The sequence below is a fragment of the Jaculus jaculus genome, chromosome 1 (genome assembly GCF_020740685.1).
Source record: "Jaculus jaculus isolate mJacJac1 chromosome 1, mJacJac1.mat.Y.cur, whole genome shotgun sequence".
NCBI lineage: Eukaryota > Metazoa > Chordata > Mammalia > Rodentia > Dipodidae > Jaculus > Jaculus jaculus.
Window position 1 is genome coordinate 143,606,111 of NC_059102.1, and position 9,064 is coordinate 143,615,174.

Here is a 9,064-nt window from a genome sequence, read left to right on the forward strand (position 1 = left end):
CAGCCACTGAAAACGAACTCCAGACGCATGCACCCCCTGTGCATCCAGCTAACGTGGGTCCTGGGGAGTTGAGCCTTGAACCCCAGGTCCTTGGGCTTCACAGGCAAGCGTTTAACCGCTAAGCCATCTCTCCAGCGCCCCTGTGTAGCTCAAGTGGTAGAGTGCTTGCTTGACACGCACAAAGCCCTGGGTAGGATTTCCCAGCCCTTCATAAGCCAGGTGTGGTGTCACATGCCTGTAACCCCAGCCCTTGAGAGATAAGGGCAGGAGGATCAAAAGTTCAAGATTGCGCCTGGGGAGATGCCTACAATGCTTTGCCATGATGGGTTCGATTCCCTAGTATCCATGTAAAGCAGTGGTGACTGCATCTGGAGTTAGTTTGCAGCGACAAGAAGCCTGGGCACTCATATTCATTCCCGTTCATAGTCTATAGAACCCCTAAGCCATCTCTCCAGCCCCCTGTATATGTTATTTTTAAAGCTTGAGGTCATTCTCAGTTACATACAAGTTTAAGCCCAGCTTGGGCTACAGGAGACCCTACCTCAAAAATAGAGGGATGGAAGGATGGCTTAGCGGTTAAGGCACTTGCCTATGAAGCCTAAGGATCCAGGTTCGATTCCCCAAGACTCACGTAAACCAGATGCACAAGGTGACACATGCATCTGGAGTTCATTTGCAGTGACTAGAGGCCCTGGTGCGCCCATTCCCAACCCCCCCTCTTTCAAATAAATAAATAAATTCAGTGATCTGGACAGATGGCTTAGTCGTTAAGGAGCTTGCCTGTGAAGCTTAAGGACCCATGTTCAACTTCCCAGGACCCACGTAAGACAGATGCACAAGGGGGCACATGCATCTGGAGTTAGTTTGCAGTGGCTAGAGGCCCTGGTACGCCCATTCTCTCTCTTAAGTAAATTTTTTTTAAAAAAAAATAAATAAATTCAGGCTGGAGAGATGGTATAGCAGTTAAGGCACTTGCCTACAAAGCCTAATGACCTGGGTTCAAATCCTTAGTACCCAGGTAAAGCCAGATACATAAAGTAGCACATGTGCCTGGAGTTTGTTTGCAGTGGCCGGAGCCTCTGGTGTGCCCATTCTCTCTTTCTCTCTCTCTCCTTACAAATAAACAAATAAATAAATAATTCTTCTCCACATAAAGAAAATATTTAAATAAATATATTCAAGCAGGCATGGTGGCGCACGCCTTTAACTCCAGCACTTGAGAGGCAGAGGAAGGAGGATCACTGTGAGTATGAGGCCCCCCCTGAGACTACATAGTGAATTCCAGGTCAGCCTGGGCTAGAGTGAGACCCTACCTTGAAAAACCAAAATAATAATAATAATAATAGTTGGACATGGTGGCACACACCTTTAATCCCAGCACTTGTGAGGCAGAAGTAGGAGGATCTTTGTGAGTTCAAGGCCACCCTGAGACTACCGAGTGAATTTCAGGTCAGCGTGGGCCATAGGGAGACACTACCTTGTAAAACCAAATAATAAAAATAATAATAAATACATAAATTCATTTATTCCAGACAAAAAGTAGCAAGGGCCAAGCACAGTAGCACATGCCATTAATCCCAGCACTCGGGAGGCAGAGGTAGGAGGATCACAGTGAGTTCAAGGCCACCCTGAGACTACAGAGTGAAATCCAGGTCAGCCTGAGCTAGAGCGAGACCCTACCTTGAAAAACAAAACAAAAAGTAGCAAGGCTTGTTTTTCAAGGGCTGTATTTTCAGACATAAAACAATGATGCAGTGATGAGTATTTGGAACATTAGTCCGCGGACAAACAGATCAATGCGGCAGAACAGAGAATCCGGAAACAGGCCATTATAAATAAAGCCTGATTAAAACAGCTATATCCAGGGGCACAGCGGCACACACCAGGAATCCCAGCACTTGGGAGGTGGAGGCAGGAGGGTCACGAATTTAAGGTTAGCCTGAGCTACAAAGCAAGACCCTGTCTCCAAATAAAGACAAAGAAGAGAAGGGGAAGAAAAGGGAGGTGAACAGAGGGGAAGGAAATAAAGAGGAAGTCAACGGGGAGGAAAGGAAGGAAGAGGAGAGAAGGGGAAGGGAGGGAGGAAGGGGAGGGAAGAGAAGGAGGGAAGGAGGGCAGGGCAGGAGAGGGGAGGGGAAGGGAAAGGAGGGGAAGGGAAGGGAGGGGAAGGGAGGGGAGGGGAGGGGAGGGGAGGGGAAGGGAGGGGAAGGGAAGGGAAGGGAGGGGAAGGGAGGGGAAGGGAAGGGAAGGGAGGGGAAGGGAAGGGAAGGGAAGGGAAGGGAAGGGAAGGGAAGGGAAGGGAAGGGAAGGGAAGGGAAGGGAAGGGAAGGGAAGGGAAGGGAAGGGAAGGGAAGGGAAGGGAAGGGAAGGGAAGGGAAGGGAAGGGAAGGGAAGGGAAGGGAAGGGAAGGGGAAGGGAACATGCCTATAATCCTAGCATTCAGGATGCTGGAGTAGGATTGTCTTGAGTTCCAAGTCAGCCTGAACTAACTGAGATGCCCTGCCTCAAAAAAAAAACAAAAAAAAAAACAATGGTTGTCTCACCTGCCTCCATCACTCTTCGGGTGTGTGTGTGTGTATGTGTGTGTGAGAGAGAGAGATTGAGAGAGAGAGAGAGAGAGAGAGATTATACTTTGCTACTATTCGTCTCTTTTCCTCACTGCCGCCCTCCATTGTCTTGGTTTCGGAGACAAGGTCTCCGTATTCAGCACAGGCTGGCCTCCAACTCTCTTCCTCCAGCCTCAGCCCAGATGTGCTGGGATTACAGGCATGCACAACCTTGAGCTCTAACCCTTTATCACTTAAAACACCCCCCCACCACCACCACCCTTGTCTTATCTCTCAGTTAATTCAGAGCCCTGGAGAGGCCTGGGGAGTTATTTACTAACTCTCCACAAAGACACCAACAGAGGCTGGGTAAAGTGGCTCTATAGTAAGTTCAAGGCCAGCCTGCGAACTGTAAGAATCTTCTTTTTGTTGTTGTTTATTTTGCTTTTTTTTTCTTTTTCAGAGGTAGGGTTTCACTGTAGCCCTGGAATTCACTACAGTCTCAGGGTGGCCTCGAACTCACAGGATCCTCCGACCTCTGCCTCCCAAGTGCTGGGATTAAAGGCGTGCGCCACCACGCCCGGCTCATTTTGCTTTTTGAAGCAGGGTCTCGCTGGAGTCCACTCTAATGTGGAGTTCACTCTGTAAGCCAGGCTGGCTTTGGATGTGTGGCAATTCTCCTACTTCAGCTTCAGTGCTTGGTGAGAGATGTGAGCCACCATGCCTGGCTTGGAGCCCTGTCTTTATAACCTTTAAAAATATTTTATTTATTTATTTAAGAGAGAGAGAGAGAAGCCAGGCATGGTGGCACACGCCTTTAATCCCAGCACTCGGGGGTAGAGGTAGGAGGATCACTGTGAGTTTGAGGCCACCCTGAGACTACAGAGTGAATTCCAGGTCAGCCTGGACTAGAGTGAGAGCCTACCTCAAAAAACCAACAGAGAGAGAGAGAGAGAGAATGAGCATGCCAGTGCCTCTAATCACTGCAAATGAACTCCAGATACATGTGCCACCTTGTGCATCTGGTGTTACATGGGAACTGGAGAACTGAACCTCACTCTCAAATAAATAAATAAAAATTAAAAAAAATAATAAAATAAATAAATAAAACCAATTTTTTTTTTTAAAAAAAGGTAAGAATAGAGGGCTGGAAAGATGGCTTAGCGGTTAAAGCATATGCCTATAAAGCCAAAGGATCCCCAAAGGATCTCCAGGACCCACTTAAGCCAGATGCACAAGGGGGTACAAACATCTGGAGTTCCTTTGCAGTGGCTGGAGGCCCTGGCATGCCCATTCTCTCCTTCTGTTTCTTTCTCTCTTTCTCTCTGCCTTTTTTTCTCTCTTTGGCTTTGCAGGCAAGTACCACAACTGCTGAGCCATCTCCAGCCTAAGCCCCATTATTTTTAAAGGGACCCGAAATATTTGTGTGGAAAAGAAATAAACACAAATATAAAAATAAAATGCGTATAATGCAGGCTGGAGAGATGGCTTAGTTAAGTGCTTGCCTGTGAAGCCTAAGGACCTCTGTTTGGGGTTCGAGTCCCCAGGACCCACATAAGCCAGATGCACAGATGGTGGCGCATGCATCTGAAGTTCGTTTGCAGTGGCTGGAGGCCCTGGTGCGCCCATTCTCTCTCTCTCTCTCTGCCTCTTTCTCTGTCTGTCTCTCTCAAATAAATAAATCAAAATAAACAACTTTTTTAATGTGTAGAATGCCATAGAAGCATTCGCAGAGCCACATACAGTGGTAAGTCCACTTGCTCTAAAGCAAGACTTAAGCACACACCAGTAAAAAGGTTCAACAAACCAGAGAGGTTTAAAAACCTTGGTGGGAGAAAATGAATAATGAAGATAAGAATACAGAGCTGGGGAGATGGCTGAGCAGTTAAGGCGCTTGCCTGAGAAGCCTAAGGGCCCCGGTTTGATTCCCCAGGACCCACATAAGCCAGGTGCACACACAAGGTGGCACATGCATCTTTGGCTAGAGGCTCTGGAGCACCCATTCTCCCTCTCTCTCCCTCTCTCTCTCTCTCTCTCTCTCTCTCTCTCTCTCTCTCTCTGCCTCTTTTCCTCTCTCAAATAAGTAAATAAGATATTTAAAAAAGAAAAGATGGGGGCTGGAGAGATGGCGTAGCTGTTGAGTGCTTGCCTGTGAAGTCTAAGGACTCCGGTTGGAGGCTCGATTCCCCAGGACCCATGTTAGCCAGATGCACAAAGGGGCACACGCGTCTGGAGTTCGTTTGCAGTGGCTGGAGGCCCTGGCGCACCCATTCTCTGTCTTTCTCTGCCTCTTTCTCTGTCTGTAGCTCTCAAATAAATAAATAAAGGCTGGAGAGATGGCTTAGCGGTTGAGCGCTTGCCTGTGAAGCCTAAGGATCCCGGTTCAAGGCTCGATTCCCCAGGACCCACGTTAGCCAGATGCACAAGGGGGCGCACGCGTCTGGAGTTCGTTTGCAGTGGCTAGAAGCCCTGGCGTGCCCACTCTCCTCTCTCTCTTTCTCTCTGCCTCTTTTCTCTCTGTCTGTCATTCTCAAATAAATAAATAAAAATTTTAAAAAAATAATAAAATAAATAAATAAAACCAATTTTTTTTAAAAAACAGGTAAGAATAGAAGGCTGGAAAGGTGGCTTAGCGGTTAAAGCATATGCCTATAAACCCAAAGGATCCCTGTTTGACTCTCCAGGACCCACTTAAGCCAGATGCACAAGGGGGCACAAACATCTGGAGTTCCTTTGCAGTGGCTGAAGGCCCTGGCATGCCCATTCTCGCCTTCTCTTTCTTTCTCTCTCTCTCTCTCTGCCTTTTTTTTCTCTCTCAAATAAATAAATAAATTATATTTTTAAATAAAGATAAGAATAGGAATGGAAAAGAAATCAACAATCACAAAAATGATTAACAAAGCCCAATGCTGGTTCTTTGAAAAGACAAATACATAAACCATTAGCACATATGTAATATTGCGAATGGGGGGGTTGGGCTATGACTCAGTGGATAGGGTACCTGCCTAGCATGCAGGATGACCTGGGTTTGATCACCAGCACTGCATAAACCCAGCCCTTGGGAGGCAGAGGCAAGAGGATCACCACAAGTCTGAGGCCAGCCTGGGGCGACAAAGCAAGTTCCAGGTCAGCCTGGGCTACAGTGAGACCCTGTCTTAAGCAGAAAAAAAAAAAAAAAAAAAAAGTAAAATCCATCTCTTTCCACAATTGCAGGAACGGAGCATGTGATCCTGGGTCTCAATCACCACAGAAGTCTGTCCCATTCCTGCCCCTGGCCCCTGTCATTCATGTAACCTGAACCCAAGTAGAGCGCCCTTGGCTCCGTTCATCTTCAAGAAGTGACAGAGCCACGCTCTGGTGTCCCACAGTCTAGGAATCCCTGCTACACGTAGGCTGCTCAGTATGCACCAGGGTCCCTGCAAAAGAAAGCTTCCCTTCATTCTCTGCACCTTTTAAAATTTACGGTTCCTATTACTGTTTGGTTTTTGAGGTAGGGTTTTGCTGTAACCCAGGCTGACCTTTGAAGTTCACTATGGAGGCTCAGGCTGGCCTCGAACTCACAGCTATTCTCCTCCCCTGCCTCCTGAGTGCTGGGATTAAAGGCATGCACCACCACGCCTGGCTTTTAAAAATTATTTTTATGGGCTAGAGAGATTGCTTAATGGTTAAGGTGTTTGCCTATGAAGACAAAGGATCCAGGTTCAATTCTCCAGGACCCATATAAGCCAGATTCACAAGGTGGCGCATGTGTCTGGAGTTTGTGGCGGCTGAAGGCCCTGGTGTGCCCATTCTCCTCCATTCTCTCTTTCTCTCTCAAACAAATAGAATAAAATTTTAAATGTTTAAAATTTATTCTTATTTATTTTCATTTGCACGTGTGTGGAGGGGCGGTGCCAGGACCTTTTTGCCACTGCAAACGAGACACATAAAACAGTTTTTGTCTGGCTTCACTGGGGAGTTTTGGGGAATCAAAGCCAGGTTGGCAGGCTTTCCAAGCAAACATCTCTGGCCGCTCCCCAGTCCAGGACTGCAGCTCTTAAATACTGCTCAGCTTCCCTTTTGCTGCCCCACTTGATTCTGCCTTTTCTTTCTTTCTTTTTTGCTTGCTCCTCATCTGCCCAGGCAGGCTGGGAGTTTGGGGAGTCCCACTACCGACTGAAGGCTGGTCTGCTGAGGGTATAGCCCAGGGCCCCAAATCCTCTGTGCCAGCTGCCAGGTGTCCCAGGAAAGCACAGGTCATTTGCACCTAATCAGGATCCTGCTTTGGGGCTTGGAGCCGTGATGAGGCGGTAAGAGCACTTGCTGCACAGCATGAAGGCCTGAGCTTGGTCCCAGCAGCCACGTGCATGTGTGGTCACACATGCCTGGAACCCCAGGGCTGAGGGTGGGCAGGAAGCGATAGAAGAATCACTGACGGATTGCAGCAATGGCTTGCTGGTTAAGGCACTTGCTTGCAAAGCCCAAGGACCTAGGTTCGATTCCCTAGGACCCATGTAAGCCAGATGCACAAGGTAACGTGTGCATCTGGAGTTCGTTTGCAGTGGCTGGAGGCCACAGAGTGCTCATTCTCTCTCTCTCTCTGTCTCTCAAATAAATAAATAAATAAAAGAAGCCAGGCGCGGTGGCGCACGCCTTTAATCCCAGCACTTGGGAGGCAGAGGTAGGAGGATTGCTGTGAATTCAAGGGCACCCTGAGACCACATAGTGAAAGGTCAGCCTGAGCTAGAGCGAGACCCTACCTCAAACAAACAAATAATAATAATAATAATTAATAAAAGAATCACTGGGGCTTAATGGCCAGCCAGTCTAATGGAAAAAAAGGCGAACACCAAGTTCACGTGAGAGATCCTGTCTCAAGGAAATAAGGGCAGAAGAGTGACCGGGACAGCAGACATCCCCCTCTGGCTTCCACAGCACGCGCTGAGGGAGTTCACACCTGCACATACACCCGGACACACCGCACATGAATGTGCACGTGCACGCATACAAACCCTGGCATTGCTCTACTTCTGGGGCACTTTGGAAGATGCAATGTGTGACATCCCTCATTCACCCCACTTAAAGCCCACAGGGCTGGGGCAAGCAATGCTTCCTGCAGGGGACACTCCCCTGGTGGCAGGCAGGCAGCGGGCAAGGTTCTCTGGAGGGCTACAGCTCCCAGGGACCCCCTTCTTTTCATGATGGCCTCTTTTCCTAAGCTCCCCAGAGGCAGGGCCAGACCTGAACCTACCTACGGGTTGTCTTTGGAACCCATGTCCTTGAGCAGACAGACTGCCCAGCAGACCTGCACATCTCACCACCGAAGAACCCAGCTTCCTAAAGCCCTCAGGGAGTCTAAGTTCAAGGCTTCAAGACCACAGGTGCTAAGCCACAAGCCAGTTGAATGCTCTGCTGAAGTGATCTTTTTTTTTTTTTTTTTTTTGCCAGCCAGTGATAACATTTAATTGGGGCTTCATATATGAATGTTCCCAGAGCATTTGAGACGTCACTGAATGGCCGGATGAGGGAGACTCGTGCTGGTATTTGAGACCATGTTGAATGATTGCAGAGATAAATGCCAGATTCAGTTTGCTAAAAGTGGACAGCATCATGCATGACCTGTCTTTCTCCTCACCCCATCTCTCCCTTTTCTGCCTTCCAGAAACACCATGCATCTGGATCCCTGTTAACTGTTAGACCAAGTCCTTGATCTTGGGACCAGGAGCTCCATGCAGGCAGGGCTGGGTTCCTCCCTTTTCTCACTGCACCTCATTATGTAGCGTAGGGAATCGGCACCCTCAGCCAGTCAGAAGGCCACGCCCACAGGTCTCCAAGCTGGGCTCCCTGACGCCTCTGGGCTCACCCGCACCCATGTGGTTCAGATGCCAAAATGAAAGGCCAAGGCTCCTGCCTTCTGCCTGCCTGGAGGAAGGAGGCGGGAAAGCCAGTGGACAGGGAGCAAGCAGGCTCCTCTCTGGTTTCTCAAGGGACCCCTGTGAGCTGGGACAGAAACAGAAGCATCCTCACCCCAAAAGCCCCACAGCTCTCCATCCCCCTACCTTCCCCTGCTCCAGTGCCAAGGAAGGCGAGACAGCTTAGGGACTCTGGAGGGCACAGGAAAGCAGAGAGCTGTGACTGGGGTCACCTAGGTTGCCTTTCCCCCACCCTACTGTGCTCAGACCTGCACTTCTGTCCCTGTGTTCACTCCAGTTCCTTCTCACTTCCTCCCAGGAGCTCTGTGGGGCCCACCCTCCAGGGTAAGCTCTCCCCCAGGAGGGCACAGGGGCCCAAGGCTTCAGTGGATGCCAGGAAATCCTTTAGTTTCTTTGGCATCAGTTTCCATCTGGAAAATTCACCATAGATTAGAAGAGCTCTGAGATCCCCCTTCTGGCTCTGACTGCTAAGGATCCCTTTATATATGTGTACATTTTTATTTTATTTATTTGAGAGAGAGACAGAGAGAGTGGGCACACCAGGGCTTCCTGGCACTGCAAACAAACTCCAGATGTATGCACTGGCTTTACTGGGGAACTGAACCA